Below are 23,754 nucleotides of genomic sequence, written 5' to 3'. Positions count from 1 at the left end.
GGTACCGAGAATATAGGAAATTCTCAGTCTTATCACTAATGGTGCGAAACCGAGTATTACAAATTCGTTGATAATTGATGAAGAATTAGGAACGTTCTGTGTCTGTCTCTCGTCTGGTTGTACACTCAGTATACGTTATTTCGTTTGTTTATTTACCATACATTTTTTTTCATTTATTAACGAAACGCACCTCACACCGAATTGTATTAACAGTAAGTTTTTCCATAAATCCACGTGAGTATTTCTTGCCTTCAACCTTTCTCCATTTCTTTCTTTCACCCTCTCACTTCTATTCTAGCCTTTCTACTTTCTCCTTTTCTCTCTCTCTCTCTCCCTCTCTCTTTCTCTCTCTCTCTCTCTCTCTCTCTCACTCTCTTACCCTCTTGTATTCCTAGCTTTTCTCCTTTCTGTTTTACCTCTTCACCCCTTCCCCTGTTTTCTCTCTGTCGCTCTCTCTCTCTCCCTTTCTCTTGTCCTCTTTCTCCTCTGCCCGTTGCTGTCACATGACTCGTGGCCAGCTTTCATAGCTTTCTCTCCCTTTCTCACACTGGTCCCGTAACTGACCAGTCCCAAATTCTCTGTCTCACTGCTTTCTATCCTTTGGGATGTCATCTAAGTGTTGCCCACTATTCTTCTCTTTTTGGCTCGAGAGGTGTATTTTGGTTGTTTCTTGTTTATTTCGTCTTTGTTCATCGTCTTAAATCACATTTATTCAATTTCGTATGTCCACTCTGTATTGTATTGTTTTGTATGGTTTTGTTTGCTCTCGGCCCTATATTCTCCGCAAATTTTTCTGAGTACCGCCAATATGGGAAGTTCTCAGTCTAATCATTAATGGTGCAAAACTGAGTATTACTAATTGGTTGATAACTGATGAAAAATTAGTGACCTTCTGTATCTGTCTCCCGTCCGGTTGTATATATATATATATATATATATATATATGTGTGTGTGTGTGTGTGTGTGTGTGTGTGTGTGTGTGTGTGTGTATAAATGAGTAAATATATATGGATAAATGAATAACAAAGATGTGTAAGTGTCAATTCATTACGGCCGTTTCAAGCGACTCCTTTCATTGATCAATGAAAGCATTACATCATTACAAAAAAACCATTCTCATCAGATGACCGCGTAGATTTCAAGCATAAAGGGAACGTTAAATATTTAAACGTATTCAAATCATCAATAGAGAGCAAATATTTACAATGATTCCTCTGCTAAACTTTTTGGCGGAATGAAAAAAGGACAGTGCAGCGACAGACAAGCCAGACATTAGCATAGGCTAGAGTGGGAGAAGGAATGAGATTAGTGACCCTGTTGTCTACACATCGAAAATGACAGGGGAAAGTAGTCTTCAAAACATCGAAAATTAGATTTTTAGGGAGTTAATATCATGACAAACCGTTTTACTATCTGAGAAAATGGAACTTTACATCCCGCTATATCAACACCAAAAGGGTAGGTCATGGAGTAGTAAACGAGAAGTGTTGATAATAGAAAGAGAAGAAGGGATAGGGATGGCTAATAAGGCTTATTTTCATTGTCATCTTAAAGGGAAGTAAAAAGGAACTGTTACAAGGAATACCTCTTAAAGTATTGTGGGTAGGATATAAATTGAATGGGTAAGTTTTTACCTTAATTTACTTATACCGTATAAGCAAAATGTATATATATATATAAAGGCTAGAAATAAATTTCATCTATAACTAAATAAGGAGATAACGTATAATTTAATATATACAGGAGTGGATGTGTGGTGAGTAGCTTGCTTACCAACACATGGTTCCAGATTCATTCCCACTGCGTGACATCTTGGGCAAGTGTCTTCTACTATAGCCTCGGGCCGACCAAAGCCTTGTGAGTGTATTTGGTAGACGGAAACTGAAAGAAGCCCGTCGTATATATGTATATATATATATATATATATATATATGTGTGTGTGTGTGTGTGTGTGTGTGTGTGTGTGTGTGTGTGTGTGTGTGTGTGTGTGTGTGTGTGTGTGTGTGTGTATGTATGTATGTATGTGTATATGTTTGTGTGTCTGTGTTTGTCCCCCCAACATCGCTTGACAACCGATGGTGGTGTGTTTACCTCCCCGTAACCTAGCGGTTCAGCAAAGCATACTGATAAAATAAGTACTAGGCTTAGAAAGAATAAGTTCTGGGGTCGATTTGCTCGACTAAAGGCGGTGCTCCACCATGGCCGCAGTCAAATGACTGAAACAAGTAAAAGAGTATATGATAATATAGATTTGCAGCATATAACGATTTTTATGAAAAAAACTAGAAATTAGAAATTGCCACCAAATGTTTATGCTATACAAACTTTAAAAAAATAAGGAAATAAAAAATAAAAGGAAAAATATAACCAAATATAAAAATAAAATATAATATAAGAAAATATAAAAATATATAAGGGATATATATACACAGGCATGAAAATCTAAAACATATAAAATATTTTATATATATAAAAATACAAAGTATTTATAAAATCTCAAGATATAAGGATATAAGATACAAGATTTATAAAATATATGAGGAAATATAGGAAAATATCTGAAACAAGAATTACACGGAAAGCTATAATAAAAAATTATAAAAAGAGATAAGCTAAAAAATTCTTTCTTTAAAGTACGCCAATAAAAAGATGCTATACTAAGATATACAAAAAGGGAATAAGGTAATATAAAATGAAAATAAAGAAAATATTATAATGGAATTGTTATATAAATATCTATAATCAGAATATTAATTAATTATTAATATAGATGGAAAAAAGCATAAGTATACCGGGTTATAATAAAGATAAAATAGAATTACATTTATCATTAGAAATAGGTTAAGAAAATATTTTTAAAATACAACGAAGAGCAAGAATTGAGGTATGATAGTAACAGATCATTAGGAGAGATTCGAAAATTAAAAACTCGTTGGGTAAAAATAATTCTAATTTCTAGTTTTTTTCATAAAAATCGTTATATGCTGCAAATCTATATTATAACCGTGATAGAATAGATACACCACTGGTATTGGGTAGGTATATATTATGATTACTAAGAGTTAACAGATCAAAGGGGTTAAAGAGAAAATATTTAAGCCGCAAAAATATTATATGATATACTAAAAAATTACCATCCCCTAAAGTATTTAAAGGTAGGGTAATCTTATGAACACATGACAGTCAACGATCTAATTTATTAGTAATTAAGTTGTTCTTATCTCAATATTTAAAAAAATTCATACAATTCCATACAACATAGTCTACCTCCATATCGGCTGTTTGTGTATGGTTGAACTTTACGTACTAAATCGCATTTAAGACTAAAATCGATATTATTGTCTTTAAGTTCCCAGATTTTCGTATATAATGAGGTACTATTAGTTTTATACTCAAGTCTAAAGGATGAAGAATAGTTATTCAATCGTTCTTTCATATTTACTGAGCACCCTATATAAATGTAATGATGTAATGCTTTCATTGATCAATTAAAGGAGTTGCTCGAAACGGCCGTAATGAATTCACACTTAGACAACTTTGTAACTCACCTACCCTTGAATCCGCACGTCGGAAGTATAAAGAAAGTATCTTTATGTAGAGTACATGTCTGAACAAACAAGAGCGGATTTATTCACTTACTTGGATTCTTCCATCTGCATACACTGCATGAATATCGGATGGAAAAAAAATCTATGTAGAGTCTGATACTCACCTAATGCTGAGTGTGCAAATAAGTTCGTCCTAACAAGGCGCCTCAATTTAAGTACCTAATTCAACTGAAACTAAATTACATTTTTATACATATATATGTGTATGTGTGTGTGTGTTTGTGTGTGTGAGCGCGTGTGTGTCTGTGTGTGTGTGTCTGTGTGTAATTTATGTATGTATAGAAGGTGTTTTAGACGTATCGAGGATGTATAAAGATGTACAAAGCAAAGGAAAGGAAGTTATTTCGTTATCTTTCATTTCGGCATAACAAGATAAATAATTACTTTGTAAAACACTCAATGTAACAACGAATATTGCATCCTGGAATTTCTGCAACTACACACAATTTATAGTATGCACATAAGCGCACTGTCACATTCTTTCGGATCCTAGGACATTCTTTAAATACATAATACTCTAATCCAGCACGAAATCAACCTTATAGAATATGCAGCACGCATTGTGAATATTATCGGTTTATCTTAGCTAATCCTTCTTCAAACATTACCTAAATTATAATCATCGGTATAACGTCAATAATAGTAATGACAACAAAAACAAAAACAACAGTGATAATATTGATGATGATAATAATAACAATGATGCTGATGACTGTAATAAAAGACTTGTTTCCTATATTTGCCGCCAGGACTAATTCATTCATATAATAAATGCGTGTTGAAAAGTCGCTAAAAAATTTGTGCAGATAGACAGATGATAGTTATGAACAAACAAGAGAAGTTGTTAAGATAGATAGGCAGACAGACAGACAGATACATACATTATTTTTCTTTTATCTTTTACTTGTTTTAGTCATTAGACTTTGGTCATGATGGAGCACCACCTTGAAGAATTTTTTGTCGAATGAATCCCAGTATTTAATTTTTTAAAAGTTTTGTACTTATTCTATCGGTCTCTTGTCCGAATCACTAAGTTTGGGACGTAAACACACCAACACCGGTTGTCAAGCGATGGCGGGAGACAAAGAACAATACAAAGACACACATACATACATGCACACACACACACACACACACACACACACACATATATACATTTACGACAGGCTTCTTTCAGTTTCCGTTTACCAAATCCACTAAGAAGGCTTTGGTGGCCCGAGGATATAGCAGAAGACAATTGCCCAAGGTGCCATGCAGTGGGACTGAAGCTTCTTACCATATCTCTACGCCTACATTAGAATTCTATTTGAAACGTATATGCAGAATAAATAATGATCATTAATCCATGAGTCTACTCACTTGTAATGAGTTGTAATATAAACAGGTGTCCCAAAGGGCACCTGTAAGCTTTTTTCTTTGGTTGGTTGTACCTTGGGGAACTCAGTATCACGTGAGAAATTGATTTTTACCAACTTTTAGATCAAAAGCTTATGGTTTATCAATAACCTTCTGGGTGTTCTTGAAAGAGGCATAGGAAATTGCACTCCAGCAACACAATTGTGGTTTTATTTTTTTCTCAGATCAATCATAAAATTAAGCAGTTTATGTTTTTTACTTCAGAGCTTTCTGCAGTGTACCAACTCCATGGGAACAGATATCACTTAAGGTGTTTCATGGACACGGTGTTTTCAACGCTTTCTGTTTGGATTTACCTTTCTTCTTCATTTGATGACTTTTCCTCTTCTATCCTGTCACTTATATTCAGCTGTCAATTGCTCCCATCTTAACCTAACAGCTGGGCTGTCTGTCCAGCAATACTTATTGCAGATGTTTTACCCACCCAAGGCAAATATCAAGCCCTGTGGCTTGGAGAAGAGTCACTGGGACACTAAAGTTCATACTGATTCCTCCAGACTCTTCCATACGTTTTCGTCAGCGTTGCACTCACTCCTAGTCCACATTGCACCACAACAATGACATCCACTCAATATCTCTGCAAGTGAACGTGACTCTCAACCCTGTTGTCTAGTGTATTGCAGTATGAGTCTTTGAGCATGAGTGTATCTACACAATCTTTGCTTGTTGCTTCTCCACGCATTCGATCTTGAATACCATGTTTGTTAATGTTCATAATTTCATTCGTATTTTTTTCATGACATTTGTGCAAATGTTTTGGGGTTGTTGCTGTTGTTGTTGTTGTTGTTGTTGTTGTCGTTGTTGTAAAGGATGAGTGTGTGTGTCTAACCGATCTCGTTTATTTAATGTCGTTTAGCGAAGAAGATATTTTCAAAATTTTTATTTTTCCATAAATATTCTCGAGGAAAGGATAAATAAGAAAAGCCCTCATTTCTTTCAATACTATTCAGTACAATAAAACGCAGAAATAGAGAGCAAATTTTTGTTAAATTCGATAAAATATAATCCGCAGCGTAGAGCACAAATGAAAATGTCTTACCAATACAAGAAGTAACGACAGCAACATAATAATGGTGGTGGTGGTGGTGGTGGTGGCGGCGGCGGCGGCGGCGGCGGCTGCGGCGGCGGCGGTGGTGGTGGTGGTGGTGGTGGTGGTGGTGGTGGTGGTGGTGGTGGTGGTGGTGGTGACGAGGATGATGATAATAATCACAGCAATGGCGCAAATTGTGTGTATATTTAGATTATATTGACAATGATCATATGTCATTGGCGTAACTCTGGATGTTATTCTTAATAACTTGTTTGATCTCTTTGTTTTCTGTTGCTGTATTCGTGCTCTGTTTATGTCGGAAGTGAGAAATTCTAAACATTAAGCTCAGTATCATGGATAAAATTACTAGATGATATTTATTTAGACAACAGAAGAATGAAGTAATAGTTCTTTAAAACAATCTTAATCCTAATTTAAATATGTCTTCAACTTTGGCACGATTTCATTGCTATCTAACTCGAATTTTTACACAAATGAAAACACAATTAATTTCCTTTAGCGCAACTTTTTTAGACGTGCAAATATGAGGTTCCAATCGTAATCGGAAATGGAGTGAATGCTAGTTTCCATTCGGTTTTATTCAGTAAAATAAAAAATAGGTAAATGAAGAAAAGGCATGCTTCACGTGTTTCGGTATTTTTCTTCTTTCGTTTTTAGTTCCAAATCTCTTGTTTAAGATATACAAAAAAGAGGTGAATACAAGTTTGGTACTGTCGACTTTAATCAAGCAGACCTATGATCGAAAGCCTTCCAGTCGTAACCATCTCCCTCCGACAGAGATTATGTACAAGCACATTACCTAATGTCTCTTTCGTCTTTCAAAGGTGTGCGGTGTGAGCTAGAGTGATTTCACTGTTAATGCTATCAGATCGAGTGACAATAGACTGCATTTTTTGATTCACTCTCTAAGCATACTGCTTTCTTTTTCTCTCCCCCTTTCTGTGTTTGTATGTGGATAGCGTGGGAGAGAGAGTGTGTGTGCGCGTGTTTGTTCCAGCAGTATATAATGGTACAAACTCAATTGAAAGCTTTTGTTCTTCTAAAAGTAACTTCATTGTCAAAACCCCTGTCATTAGATATTACATCCTTTCACATGAACAAACGAGGAAGTATTGTGAACCTACTAAATATAACTGCCAAATCTTCCTCAACTCACAACTTACTGTCTTGGTAAATGCAAATACATAGGATAATGTAATCCATGAAATAAATCTAATAAGGATAGGATATAATCTGGGTTATAACTGGAAAGAATTAAATCACAAGATTAATTTGTAAGATATGCTTGTATGAGTTAAACAACAACAACTTATTTAACTTCCTTCTTAGCCGGAGTCAATTTTATACTGTTCCAATCACTACATTAAACAATTTTAACAGTTATTCTTCTCCAAACAACACAACTTTTGTATTCTAGCAATCCCTCCATAACTACACGTTATTTTTGAAATGTCAAACTTGTTTAACTTTACCGAAAGATTCCGCTGACTGATTTGTTCTGATTGTAGCCTGACAGCCGAAAATATCTGCTAAAGATGCGGTACAGTCTTCTTGATTACAAAATTAAAATTTCACGTATTTTTTTCAGATCGACAAAAATTATGTAGCATTATAACCATGGAGTAAATTACATATTGTATGAATATTTCCTTTAGGTTAATGTGCTGGGTTAAAGTTAAGTGTGAAACATACAATAAACAGGTACTTCTACCCAAAATGCATTAAGAACGCCTTATTTTTAACAGTGACAATCGTTGTTTATAAGTTCTAACAAACCTCGCTTACTACATAGAACTGCACTCAGAGTCATGTGTCGTGTGATCTTACACACACACACACACACACACACACACACACACACACACACACACACACACACACATACATACACACACACATTAGGCATACAGTTTGTTATTTTTGCTTAGGGGTGAGTTTGTGCTATATTCTTTAATTTTGTGAGATCCACGCTTCTTCGCAAACATATATAGTGCACAGGGTATGCGATATAGAACCTATTTAGGAAGTGAACTGAAAGAAGTTGGTAAATCGTAGAAGTAAATCCAGTCAGTCAACAGCCCCTTGTACACCTTCAACAGTCTTAAATGCGTTAGTGCATTATCTATTCAGGATACACTTAGATCGGATAACAAGAAATATATAAATGACTCCATTACATAACATTTGCCGAAGATATTTCTTCAGAGTTTGGATACGATCTATGGCATTGGCAGAGATCTTGCGCCTTTATTATAAAACAGACTGGTACGATGGTCATGAACTTATGAGTGTATTATTTATTTCAATACGAAACATTTAAACACTGAATGTTTCTTATGTATTTGGCGTATTCGAAATTACCAAGAACGCACGAAGATATACATACTTTGCCTTGTCATTTGCTTTCTGTAACTACCATTTGGTCATCTAGTCATCGTTGTTAGTTGACATTATCATATTTATTTGAACACAAAAACAAAATAAAAATCTATTAAACTCAACGAAGAATTACAGCTAACGAAATACTGTTATCTTTTACTCGTCAAATAGTTTTGCTTGTCAACTACCCTATCATATGACAGACTAATCTGCCGTATTGATTAAATTTCAGTCGTGAAGATATTAACGTATTGTGCATTAATTCTTATTCCCATAACATCAAACTTTAAGAACGAATCGCTAAAGTATGTTCTCTTTGTTCATTCAGGCAATATGGTGTGTGTGTGTGTGTGTGTGTGTGTGTGTGTGTGTGTGCGTGTGTGTGTGTGTGTATGTGTGCGTGTGTGTGTGTGTGTGCGTGTGCATGTGTGTGTGTGTGTGCGTGTGTGTGTGTGTGTGTGTGTTATATAATGGTATAATAAAAACAACAATTCTTGTTAAATTATTATAACTTTATCTTTACTCTCTTAGCTGATCGAGTGCATTCCTACTTGTTGAAGCATTACCAAATAATATATATATATCTATATATATATATATATATATATATATATATATATATATATATATATATATATATATATATCCGTGAAAACAGTGTGATAAAGAGGCTGATTTCTGGACTCCTTTAAGATGAAAAGCATGACCGAAATGTCAAGGAGCAAATGAAGTCGGACAAATCAATGCACTTGCAATAATGTAGACATGGGTATATTGCACGTCTTTGTGAGTGTGTTTAGTAGCATGTTTTCAGTTATTCAGATGAGGTATGGAAGACATAAGTAACCATATCCACATTTTCAAAGATGGCGACAGCAAACTAATGAGGTCCACTGATGTGGGTGGCATCATTCAATTACCCTAGATTATTAGCCATGTTGTAGTGCAAACATCTGAAAAAGTGTTTTATGGCCTGAGTCACTCTGGCGATCTCTTCAGCCATTTCTTATATAAGCTTAGTTGCCTTGACTTTATCTTCCCACTGGTATATTGTGCTAGAAAACTTATAGTATTTCTGATATGCGCGCAGCTCTTTCTCATTTCAAAAATAAACTTGCGTTAGTATAGCATCTGTGTCTAACAAGTAAGATTACATAGTACATAATTAACATATCCCAGCTATATTTATGCTGTACTGACTAAAGTATGCATGTGTGTGTTTACACGTGTGTATGTGTGTATATGTGTATGTATGCTTGTATGTATGTATGTAGTTAGGTAGGTAGGCAGGTAGGTAGGTAGGTAGGGAGGGAGGGAGGGGGGGAGGGAGGGAGGGAGGGAGGGAGGGAGGGAGGGAGGGAGGGAGGGAGGGAGGGAGGGAGGGAGGAGGGTGGTCTGGGAGGGTTTAGGGAGGGAGGGTTTAGGGAGGGAGGGTTTAGGGAGGGAGGGAGAGAGAGAGGGAGGGAGGGAGAGAGAGAGAGAGAGGGAGGTGGGTAGGTAGATAATTTACTACATTACATATATATTATATTTAAAACAGCCAGTGAATTCACTACCTGTTTTCAATAAATATGATTCCTATTTCTCCCCTTTAGTGCTGGTTTTCCCACTTGTACACAAACGTATACTCACATATGCATACATATAAACATGCAAACTTATATATATATATATATATATATATATATATATATATATATATATATATATATATATATATATATATATATATATATATATATATATATACACGTGTGTGTCGGTCTATATGTATTTACATACATATATGTGTGTGTAGAAGTATGTATGTTTGTATGTATGATTGTGTGCTTCCTTACACAGTAGTGCGATAGGCTTGACTCTCTTAACTTTCTGGAGTAAGATACATCTGATAATATTTATACTAATATATTAAAATCTGGGATTCATTCCGGTCACATATTGTAGCTCTCAATGGAATGTTCTTCAAAATTTTGCCGTATAAATTTGTTTGAATTATATTATGGAAGTACCAATTATTCTTGGGACAATCGTTAGTCACCATAAAGATTTTTGCTCTGGTATTTCATTACACACACGTGGTCTGACTAACTAGATTATGCTTTACTTACACACCTTTTACTTCCTTGAAAATCCCTTCAAATTCCAAGATTCTCAGATTGATCATTCGAATCTAAATTGAAATATTCTTAAAGTAACTATATTTTTGTATCAATCTAGTTAAAGCAATTTATAATATATTATTATTAAGAATAAATAATAACTTGAGCTTGGAACGTACAGTTTATCTTTACATTGATTAGTCCCATTTTCCCTCGGTGTCCCAATCGTTTTTATTCTGACAATATATCAAAGACTACATTTTCCAACGCGTCTTTTCTCTTTTGAAGAACATGAAGCAATATTTAAAGGGGATATGATTCTATTTCTTGCAAACGAGCCTTGTTGGTTCATATCTTAATATGTAAAATGACTCTGTATTTAACTGTTGAGTAGATATTGAATCATACTAATTGTGACGCATGGCTACTGAAACTTATATTCACCACGAAAATTGTGAATATAACTTGTCATCAAAGGGAACATTTTGGATATCAAATGGAATGATCGTAGCACTCACATTCAGATACACGGGAAAACAACAAGTAGCATATGAAACAGGAATGTACAGAACATGAAGTGAGAATGAATGAAGGCAGTTGTGTAAACTTAATGATGCAATGGAAACCGCTCAAACAAACACGATGTCATGTCAAACAGAAAAGTAAATGACGGGACAAACTGCATGAATTAATAAGAAATAGCTGCGGAGAAATATGAGAAATGCTTATATCTTATAGTGGTCAGACCAACAATGTTAATGATGATGATGATGATGATGACGATGATGATGATGATGATGATGTATAAGAAGAGGAGAAGGAGAAAGATGGGGGTTGGTTATGAATATAGTGATGAGCTGGACGAGTGAGAATGAAAATGATGATTTTCATCAATGCTCCGAGAGTAATTACTATCGTTATCATCATCGTCGCCATCACCATCATCAACATTATTAATTATCTTCACTCTATTGTGTCGCAAGTAAGATTTAATTTACAAATCTGAATAGAATATCTTCTTGAAGAACAGTCAGGGCATTTCAGATAATATCTATTGTTCATTGTTGTAGAGGTTTATTTTGAAGAGGGGTGAGTCGTTAGAATTTATCAAGTCACTATCTTTTATAAGAGATGATTAAAGTTCATTAAAATTTGCTACTTTTGTTTTTTTCTCAACCTATGTTATCAAAAAAAGGTCTGTCGTATGTGTTTGGATACTTTATCAGTTAACCTATCTTTTTATATCCGTTGTATGCAGCATCTGGTTGATAACATCACATAAATTATTCTCATTTGGTATATGGCCTGCAAAAGACAGCCGTATGATAAACTAGTTTCAGTGAAATGCACATTAAAAAGGTTTTTTATGGTTCACTAAGAGAACGTTCTCTAGCAGTATTCAGGAAATAGTACCGACTTTCAATATTTTCTCCGACCCGCTAATGATTCATAATCAAAAAAGTATATTGCTTTTATAACAATGCAAATATGAAATTTTGGCTTTAGTGATTTTCGTTGCCATCCGGTTTCTCAGCTCTACTTCTTCACATCTATTCGCTCTTCACCTTGTTTTCTTTCTTTTTTTTTTTTGTTATTATTTTAGGACACTCCATAAGACGTTCAGTCTCCTTTCGTGATTTGATTCTTAAGAAGTGATCGTATTACCACTGGAAATTTCATTCGGCAAATCGACTCCATTAAGCATCCTTGAGCAGATCACAAACACAACAATGGTTTTACATATGTGCTCACACGCACGCACGCACACACAGATGTGTGTGTGTGTGTGTCTGTGTCTGTGTCTGTGTCTGTGTGTATGTAACATACGTAACATATGTAACATACGCATTGAAAGTTACTTATGTGAAATACAATAAAAAGAGTTTATTGAGTGGTGGCACATCTGCTGAAAAGCTTAGGTTTTATGCTTGCACGGTAGTACAAGGCTGCACATGGAGTTATAACAAAATGTAATTATTAAGTGTTTCAAAATTGACAGGACTAAACTTAAATCCTAAATTGGATGGATTCTGCCAGACTTCTTTTCTATAAATACGCTAGTTTGAGACATAGTCTTTAATGAGATTCATTTTAATCTTAAGCATTAGGCATTCAAATATTTTAAATATCTCGCTAAAAGAAGCGACTTATGCATAAGATATCTACTAAAATTAGATATTTTTTTTTCATTTATATCTATGCATAACCTTTCAGCTATTCAGTGCAAGTGATAAGCTCTGGGCGGAACGAATCCGCCCTTTTATTTCATTCATGTTGCACATATATACTTCAGTCTGTCTTTCAGTATGAGTGAATATTACTTTACTCCATCCAGCTGTACTCAGTCTTGCTCAAGTTCATTTTAAGTCACTTTTTCTGAGAAATACTGCAGAAATATGTACTATGGTTGATCCACTTGACTTTGTCCCATTACCTATAAGTTTGATAACAACAAATAAATCTCCATTTTCAACACCTTCAAGTAAGATATTATAAATCTATTATGCATTATTCTTCTTGTTCTTTTTTTTGGGGGTGGGGGTTGCAATATGGGTGAATCTGTGTCATTAAAATACTGGTATTTATTAATCAAGGCAAGTAAAGGGAAAGAAGATGTCAACCAATGCAGGATTTGACCTCAAGTCCTATAAGATTGAGAGTAAATACTACAAGGTAATTGAGTTCGTGGCACCTCCCAGTTCTACCATTCACCACCCTTTTCTAGGTTTCGTAATTGATGAAATGTTCGTAATCTTAGATTTAGCTGAAGAAACTTCTCAAGTTTTCTTGCATATCCGGTGATTAGGTTTATTAAATTCTCACATCACATTCTGATGAGTATCATCAATAAACTTTTCAAGTGAATGCAACGAATTAAAAAGAAGTTTCGATGACACCAGTTATCGAAGGTCAATGTCCTTCTACCTTAGGCTAAAAGATATTCAAAAGATGAGTCAAATATTATATTATCACTGATCACTAAACCTTTTGTGATTTCATGCATTTTCCATCTGAGAAATTTATAAAGCAATTACGTAATAGAATTAATTACCAAACTAATTTTGCAAAGTAATCCCATAAAAATTTCTAACATTTTATATTTCTTGTAGTGGTAAAAAAAAAATTTAAATAAAGGACAATTACAATTTCTTTAGAGTGCCGTTCACACTTTAACTGTGATTTGACAGATTAATGATCCATGTAACAAGCATAATATAAATTAGTTTCAGCGATTATTTCTATAAGACCTCGGTTTACACTGCCTTACGAAGAAATCCATAATCACGTTCATTGGTATATTTATTGATAATGATAAAGACCAATATAATACTTTTAAAAAATGCGTATTCAAAGACAGCTTTTTGTGAAATACTTTGAATATTTAGTAATTATGAAGATTTCAAAACTTCTCAGAGAAAGAAATGATTTGGTGTTATAGGTACAAGGTTTTAGATTTATAACTGACAGGTAAAATTATGAAGCACACATGTTTGTGTTGTTTAGTCATAATTTGGTCCTACTCTAGAAGCCGCATGATCAAAAAGCGTTTAAGCCATAAACCTCCCTTCTTTGTGTTTCCAAAAATAATGCAACCTCGAAGTACATTATCTAGCATGTACTTTTATAAGAGTATTGGATGTACTTTGATGCATATTTGACTGAGTCAAAAGTTTTGCAATATTATAGCAATTCATTTGCTTTATTGGTCAAGTTACAACAAAAGCTAACTAGCATTCAAAGTAGAGGCCATCAAGTTGCACAGTTTGAAGCCACCTTTCAGCCAGGTCTTTCATACCACGTTAATACCAGTTCTTGTCCTTCGGGACGAAGAACTCTTTTACTAAAACTTTTCACCTCCTCTTAATTGATGAAGCGTCTCGAGTACAAGGCGATTGGATTGGAACAAGAAATAATCCGAGGAAGCTAGATCCAGATTGCATACTGGCTGTGGCATCTGTTCGTTTCATTCACGTTCCTAGAGTTTACTCCGGGTTTTTCAAGCAGTATGAGGTCTTGCGTTGTGTTATTGCAGGAGAGTTTGCTTTTTGTTAACTAATACCGGGTATTTTGGCCGCACTATGGCATAAATCTTACCAGCTGTTTGAAATACCGATTGGCATCGATGGTTCGACCGTTCGAAACTAACTCTTCGTGAATTTTTCTCTCACAATTCCACCAGACACATGTTTGGTAAGAGGTTCCCTTGCTTAACCACTGATTATGCACGCTAGGATTACAGGAAAATATTTACTTTTCATCGCACGTTCTTATTTTCTTGAGGAAACGCAGATAGTGCGGGTTTTCCAGTTCCTTAGAAACATCCACTCACCTCAGTTATAGAACTGGGGTCAGTTTATGAGGTAAAATTCGGCAGCTCTAGATACTTTTGCCGAGGTCGTGTAGGTGACGAACCACACTGGACTGTTAGACACCGAGCTCACTTGATACTCTCCGAGTGCTACTCTCCGAGTGCTACTCACCGATTTGTCACAATCGTTTGGATCAGGGCCTCGAAACCACGATTTTATTCCTACCTGACCTTGTTTGATCGTCGAGGTTCTTACAACCCCAATTTCTCGAACCATCTGGTTATTGTACTATGATCAACTGCGCTTTCATCTTCCGTACAACAAATGTTTTTGGTTGCCTCCGCAGTATTATGGCCCAGTTCAAACTCGTAAAGCATAATTTCTCGAATTAGACTACGTTGCACGTTCATCTGTGCGGCATTCATACCACATACGGAGTGAAGCAACGCACAACCTGTCAGTGCACCTACTATCATGATACTACGAACGGCAGTGGCTACCTTCCACGTCTTGAACTACTTCGGGCACGGGACATACACGTCACAAACTAGCTTGTATGCAAATGTTTCAATCTTTTGTCTCGCCTTTGTAGAATTCTTGTAATTTTAATGACGTTAGCGAATTTAAAATTGGTACAAATAAGAATGAAAACTGAGCGTAAACATTATTCGTCAAAATGAAATCTGTAAATTTATATGATGAAGTTATTTAAGTTATATAAACTGTATGGATTTTAAAAATCGATATATTTAATAAGTACTGTGCAGGCTTGAATTTGTACCAAACGGGATCGAATTTGCATGTATTGATTTCTTTAACTTCATTAAAAACCTTCCAACTCATTAATCAGTTCATCGAAAAAGAACCTGATAAATACTTCTTTTAGTATACTGGCTTCATCCTTTAACAGATTTTGTTAGTCCTAAACTTATCCCGTTTGCCGTGGAGACGCAAAGGCTTTAATACTGTCACGCTGTAATTACGTTCAAAATATATAAATCTGTCCACCTAACAGCTACTATAAGACATAGGTTGAGTTCAAATTCAGTCTTGGTCCTCTTTACTCAAGTAGCTGTCATTAATAATTAACAGAACTCATTATCTAAGCACATTACCTGTAAAAACCCGTGGTATTTCCATTTGAGAATTTTCTTGAAACTTGATCTATACACTAGCCTTAAAAAAGTCTTGTGACTTTTATACAATTACATTTTTCTTAACTCACAAAATATGGAAATCCCACTAGCCCAAGAAGCATTACTTCATTAAGGATTGTTTCGTAAGTTTACAGTAGATTATACAAGAAATCGGGAGATATCTGCTCCAATATTCTATCTCAGACCAGGTTGCTCAAATCAAATTATAGATTCTTGTAACTACCTCAAACTATAAATCAATCTATGATAGCATCACACATGCAAGTCTGTGCGAAATATAAAATCAAGCAGATACATCCATCAATATGGTATGAGATCTTTTGACCTTATCATAGTGCTTTCCATCTTATATTCTTGGATAGAATTTCAGCTCAGTAATGCAAATAAAAAGTAAAACATTCATCAATTTATTCATCACTACTCTTCTATAGTAGGTTTTTCAATTTAGGTGTAAGTGCCTGTTTCATAGTGAAGGCGCGTGGCTTAGTGGTTAGGACATTCGGCTCACGATCGTAAGGTCGTGAGTTCAATTTCCGGCGACGCGTTGTGTCCTTGAGCATGACACTTTATTTCACGTTACTCCAGCCCACTCAGCTGGCAAAAATGAGTAGTACCTGTATTTCAAAGGGCCGGCCTTGTCACACTCTGTGTCACGCTGAATCTCCCTGAGAATTACGTTAGGGGTACACGTGTCTGTGAATTGCTCATTCACCTGCACGTTAATTTCACGAGCAAGCTGTTCCGTTGATCGTATCAGCTGGGACCCTCGTCGTCGCAACCGACGGAGTGCTCCTAGTGTCAGTGCCTGTTTCATTCAAATAAACTTTATTAATAACGGGATTGGAGCTGCTAACCTTTTGGATTCTAGGTCGCTAGATATTTTATGTCCTTGTGAAGTCAAACAGTAAGATTTAAGTTTCGATTATCAATCATTCATTGTAAACAGTTGAATTTTCTTTATTGACAAGAATAGACAGTATTTGTGTGTGTATTTGTGTGTTTGTGTGTGTGTGTGTGTGTGTGTGTGTGTGTGTGTGTGTGTGTGTGTGTGTGCGAATAAACTAACAGTACAATTGTTATATATCAACAGACTGTAAATAAGTTGGTATCGTTTAACAATAGAAGAAAACGTTTACATATATTTTTTAGATTCTGCAGAACAAATATAAAATCGGATAACATAGAAATTTTCCTATATTTTTGTCATAGTCTGGTCAAAGTTTCTGGTTTATTTTCATTGAATGCAATGTGATATTTCTAAATTACAGGAACGTTTTTGTTTTTGTTAACATTATCAAGCCGCGATTGTTGAACACTTGATTTTTTTTTTTGTATCTTCATCGCTTATCTAATATTGTGCTAAGATAATGGGAAGTAAAAGAAGGAGGAGCAGAAGAAGAAGAAGAAGAAGAAGAAGAAGAAGAAGAAGAAGAAGAAGAAGAAGAAGAAGAAGAAGAAGAAGAAGAAGAAGAAGAAGAAGAAGAAGAAGAAGAAGAAGAAGAAGAAGAAGAGGACAAGGAGGAGTCCGGAGATGGCGATTTAAGAGATAATTTACAGAGTTTAAGATGGATAAAGACGATTAATGAGATACTTTATATTGGTATTTTCTCTTTCAAACAAGTTTGAGGAACGGATATACCACAAACAATCTTTGATTATATTATCCTCAATTTACATTTTCAGGTATATTTAGTTTTTTTTTTTCTTTCTTATAACTAACTTGCCTATATCCTATTCACTGGATCAGATAAGGAATGAAAATAATAAAGTTCTGCTGTCTCACCTAATACATAATAATAGACTCCCTTGACTAATTTCGTTAGAACGTCATTGATATGAAGTTTTCTTTATATTTGATCAAAGAAATAGTAGTTTTAAGTAGCAAATTATCTGAATTGAACACATAGACACACGAACACAGACGTACGCATTTGCATGTATGTGTTTGTGTATGTGTGTACATGTACATATCCAAATAAGAAATATATATATATATATATATATATATATATATATATATATATATATATATATATATATATATGCATTGTTATGTTTTCATTATATAATAGAGTTGAGCAGAATATCACATAATGAAAATATAACAATGTGTGTGTGTATTTATATATATATATATATATATATATATATATATATATATATATATATATATATATATATATATACATATATATATATATATATATATATATATATATATATATATATATATATATATACGTTTATGAATTTGTGTTGTAAGATTCCTGATGTGAAGTCGTGTTGAAACAGATATTGTTGTATTTCGGGGTGGGATTTCCCCCCCTCCCCAAATAAACACAGGCACTATATATTCGTTCGTCACTCGTTTATTACTGCTTTTATTCTAACTCATGTCCATTATCTGGAAATCTTTCAACACATATCTGTGACCTCCTCAGTGACACTTTCCGTCTTCGTGTGTACTCTTGTTCTGCTTATTTCATTCTCGGCAAGAAGTCCGCAAGTGGACTGCGTATACTCATACGGCGCACAAAAAATAAGGACGTTGTGTGCTTCCCTACGGACAAGTCCAGCAGAATGTCGACACACAGCCTGTCGAACTTACACCCAGGCTAAAGAGAATGGAACAAGCAGAGCAAGAGCACACACGAAGACGGAATGTGTCGGTGTAGATGTCACAGATGTGTGACGAAAGATTTCCAGACAATGGACATGAGTTAGAATAAGAACAGTAATAAACGAATGAAGAACGAATATATAATGCGTGTGTTTATTTGGCAAAGAAAATGAACCACATGATTCCGAGTTCAGTCTCACTGTGAGGCACCTTGTGCAAGTGTCTTCTACCATAGCCTCGGGCCGACTAAAGCCTTATGGGTGGATTTGGTAGGGTAGACGGAAACTGAAAGAATCCCGTCGTATATATATATATATATATATATATATATATATATATATATATATATATATATATATATATATATATATATATGTATATATATATGTATGTGTGTGTATGTGTTTGTGTGCCTGTGTTTGACACCCCAACATCGCTTGACAACCGATGCCGGTGTGTTTACGTCCCAGTAACAAATGTTGCCGATAGAATAAGTACTAGGTTTGCGGAGAATAAGTCCTGGGGTCAATTTGCTCGACTGGAAGCGGTGCTCCAGCATGGCCGCAGTCAAATGACTGAAGCAAGTAAAAGAATAAAAGAATAAATGAATCCGAAATACAACAATATATATATATCAATGGGTATATTCTGCTACGTAGAATATATTATAGATTTGAGCAGAATTTCAGCGAACTTTTGAGGAGTTTTTTTTTTGTTAATTTGTTATGCTTTCTGTTTTTGTGTGTTTTTTTTTATGGGATTGAGATGTGTGTGTTTTTTTTTTGTTCGTTTGTGTTTCGTATTCTGCTTTCAGTTCTTTGAAACTGAGATTAATGCTGTCAAACTAGTCAATGCTTAATTCTTTACGTGAGGTAGATCAAATTGAAACAGATGGCCGAAGATTTCATTTGATTAGTTAAATTATATCGCATAATGGTTCATATTTTCCAATAATTTTCAACTAAACTGGGTCACAAAGTTTTACATAAGCTATGTACTTGTAGAGACCCAATCTAAAGCCCCAATTCTCATAGACCAAAACAACCTTCAATGCTGATAAAAACAGGTCATGAATAGGTTGAGATAAGAGATGCTTAGGTGGCCGATTGAAACGAACTCACTGACATTACGTTACTAACGACATTTGGACGTAAATAAATAGCACATCATTATCCTTTTTGGCGACGAGGATTCTACGAGGGAAAGGGGGCAGTTAATTCTTTGTCCTCTTGTATATTTGTCACTTGGTGTTTATCTCATCCACATCTTTCTTCATCAATCTCTGTTATCATGTATGTATGTGCGTGTGTGTGCGCGCGCACGTGTGTACCTACGTCCGTAAGTGAGTGTGCATGTATGTCTGCGTGTGGGGGTGCATGCTGTTTTAAAAACACCCATTTTTTTTTTTTTAGTTTTATGTTCTTACAAAAAATTCTTAAATATTTTCGTATGAGTACATCGTACTTTGAAGTATTAGAAATTGAAAACTTAATCATTTATTTTGCAACTCTTTCAAGTCTCACCTTCAGGATGCAGTGATATTATCACCTACAACGATTATCTTTTTTATGATTTAGGGGGTCGTTTTTCTCTTGGTTTATGAGTACCAGTAATATATGCGAGCTGAGTCAATCGATTACATTCCCATCTCAAACAATAACTGGCCTTTTCCAAAATTTGAATCATCGATATTCATTATTTCCGCAACTAGCTCAAATATTGCAGTTGACACTATTTTTACCATGTCTATGTAATATAATCATTACCATCAAGTTCATCTGCAAAATCATCTCGTCATCCTCATCAACATCATTATCATCCTTACCATCAGCAGCAGCAGCAGCATCAACAGCAGCAAAAAGAAACTATTTGAAAAATGACTGGAGAAATTGCCAATGGATATATTTTGAAACATCAAGAATTATATTGCAAGATAAATTTTTCAAAATCCTGAACGTAAAAAAATACAAAACCGAGTTGATGAATTACCGATATTTGAGATATTTTAAACTATCCGGAGATGTTTCTTTATTTTATTTTACATATCTGCACACACACACACACACACACACACACACACACACACACACACACACACACACACACACACATAGCAGAATCTAAAAATATTTTCGGATTTCGGTCGGTTTTTTGGCTTTCAATATCTCATTGCGTTTTTGCGAAAGCTGTCAATAATATAAGTAGATTAATTCAAACTATTTTACTCTTTTACTTGTTTCAGTCATTTGACTGCGGCCTTGCTCGAGCACCGCCTTTTAGTCGAGTAAATCGACCCCAGGACTTATCCTTTGTAAGCCTAGTACTTATTCTATCGGTCTCTTTTGCCGAACCGCTAAGTTACGGGGATGTAAACACATCGGCATCGGTTCTCAAGCGATGTTGGGGGTGGGATAAACACAGACACACAAACACATATATATACATTTATACGACGGGTTTCTTTTAGTTTCTGTCTACCAAATCTATTCACAAGGCTTTGGTCGGCCCGAGGCTATAGTTGAAGACACTTTGCCCAAGGTGCCACGCAGTGGGACTGAACCCGGAACCATGTTGTTGGTAAGCAAGCTACTTACCGCACAGCCACTTCTGCGCCTATGTTGAAGTATTTTGTAAGTGAACACTGGGGGAAGCGTTTAAGAGAGTAATTATACTGATGTCTTAATTTAGCTATCCAAACCAATCGAACGCTGGTGGTCTCTGCTTGAATTTATTGATATTTCTAATGCCTTTGGGAAAACAATTTTATCAATTTTGTAATTTTGCCGACAGGCTATGGAGTTCTATACAGTACTCCATAACTTTATACTTCGGTGCAAACATCCGTCTTCTCTTTTAAGCTCATGGTAGGATGTCGTTGATATTTACTTTAACGACAGGTAGAGGTGCAAGTGACTCACGCAACACATCGATTCATTACAGCGCAGTACAGTTTCTTCATTTTCTGTTTCATATTCGAAATCAATAGAAGACTCTCTCAGATCTTTCATCACCTAAGACTCTACAGTATCCATACGTTTCGGTTGTAATCACTTAGTGTCAAACGAACTGATGTATATGGATATACGCAGCTATTGTATTTGCATCTTATTTTTAAAGACGTGGTTTATCTGGAACTATATTTCCCAATGTACTCTTCCTTTTCATGACGACAAGACTTAATTTCAGTATGATCGACCACACAGAGGTATCATCGTTCTTCCAATTCACTACATGTAATAAGCAGAGGTTTAATCATCAATTATAGGAATGCTCTCCAAAATTCGCATTGTTCCTATATGCATAAATATCTCAGTTTTCTCAAATACGAAATTACGCCTCATTAATTTTAGTCTTGAACATCAAACTTACGCTATTTAATCACTATGCAGCTTGTAAGAGTTGCTACAGTTGTTTAATTCTATTGTTTCCAAGTGTGCCCTTGCTATAACTGAAAATACTACGTTTGGTTTCTTGAGAGAAAATATTTGAATAAACTTTCTTTTTTCTTTTACTAATCACAATCTTGGGTTGTTGCCAAAATGAAGGAAATGTATGTATGTACGTGTCTATGTGTTTGTGGGTGTATATATACACACACACACTCACACATATATACATAGATATATATGTATATATACATCTATATATGTATGTATGTATATATACATATATATATATATATATATATATATATATATATATATATACATACATACATATATATATATATATATATATATATATATATATATATATATATATATATATATATATATATATATATATATATATATATATATATATATATATATATATATATATATATATATATATAAGTAGTGGTGTGTATAAATACAAACTTGTTACAGTGACTGGCTTTCCTATGAGTTCGGTTACGCCTCCCTCAAGCATGTTTGAACTGGTAACAAGTTTGTATTTCTATTATATATATGAATATATACGTGTGCATATGTGTGTATACGTGTATATGTATTTGTTTTTATTATTGCTTGTACGACATGTGCACAAATATCATGCATTGATAATTGTGCTCAGGTGACTGGGACTACACAACAAACAACATCACACGGATAACAGAATGCTAACCATCAGGTCCAAAATGGTAATTCCATTCTGTTTGTTTAATGTAGGCTCAATTTTCTGTATTGATTCCATAGTCTAGTGGGTTACAGTAATAAACACTTTATTGATTTCTTACATTGACACAAAGAGAAAAAATTTTATTGAGAAATGCAGTAAAAAAAAAAAATACATCTGATCAAGTGGTCCAGATACTTTTCATCCAAATTTCTGTCATTTTGCAAACGTAAAACATGAAAATGTCTTTTCTGTTTCTTGTATTGAACACAGTTGTCATCAGCTATGTTGTTGCTTATGACTCGTTTCCCATGATTTTAAACCAAAAAGCGACATATAATTACTAAGCAAAATAGCTGTATCGCACGTTACTTTTACTACTAACAAACTGAACCCACCGCAGGTCAACGAGTCATTCACCAATTTGACTATGCTGTAGCTCCAGCTGTTCATACTCGAATAACACACTTATGATTGAGTACCCGACCAAATATTTGTTTACTCATTTGATTTGTGCCCGCTTTATATGTCTGGTCTAATCCGAAGCAACGACTACTTTGCATACTTAACTCCAGTTCATGGATTTTTCAACAATGATTTCTAAAACAAATAACAGCTTTAGCGTCGATTTTGTGAGTAATGATGTAGCCAAAGTATCGGAAGGTACAATGGTGGAATCTTGGAAACATCTACGCATCCACTATAATGAAGAAAAGGACAGAGAAAGAGAGAGAAAGAAAGAGAGAGAAAGAAAGAGAGAGAAAGAAATAGAGAGAAAGAAAGAGAGAGAAAGAAAGAGAGAGAAAGAAAGAGAGAGAAAGAAAGAGAGAGAAAGAAAGAGAGAGAAAGAAAGAGAGAGAATGTGTGTTTGTATGTGTGTGCGTGTGTGTTTGTGTGTGTATGTGTGCCTGTGCGTATATGTGTGTGTGTTGTGCAAAGTAGTGTAATGTATGTGTGTGTATGTTTGCATATATGTATTTATGTGTGTATGTTGTTTGTATCTGCATGTATGG

The sequence above is a fragment of the Octopus bimaculoides genome, chromosome 1, assembly GCF_046866305.1.
Source record: "Octopus bimaculoides isolate indiv1 chromosome 1, ASM4686630v1, whole genome shotgun sequence".
Taxonomy (NCBI): Eukaryota; Metazoa; Mollusca; class Cephalopoda; order Octopoda; family Octopodidae; genus Octopus; species Octopus bimaculoides.
Note: the sequence above shows the minus strand (reverse complement) of the source record.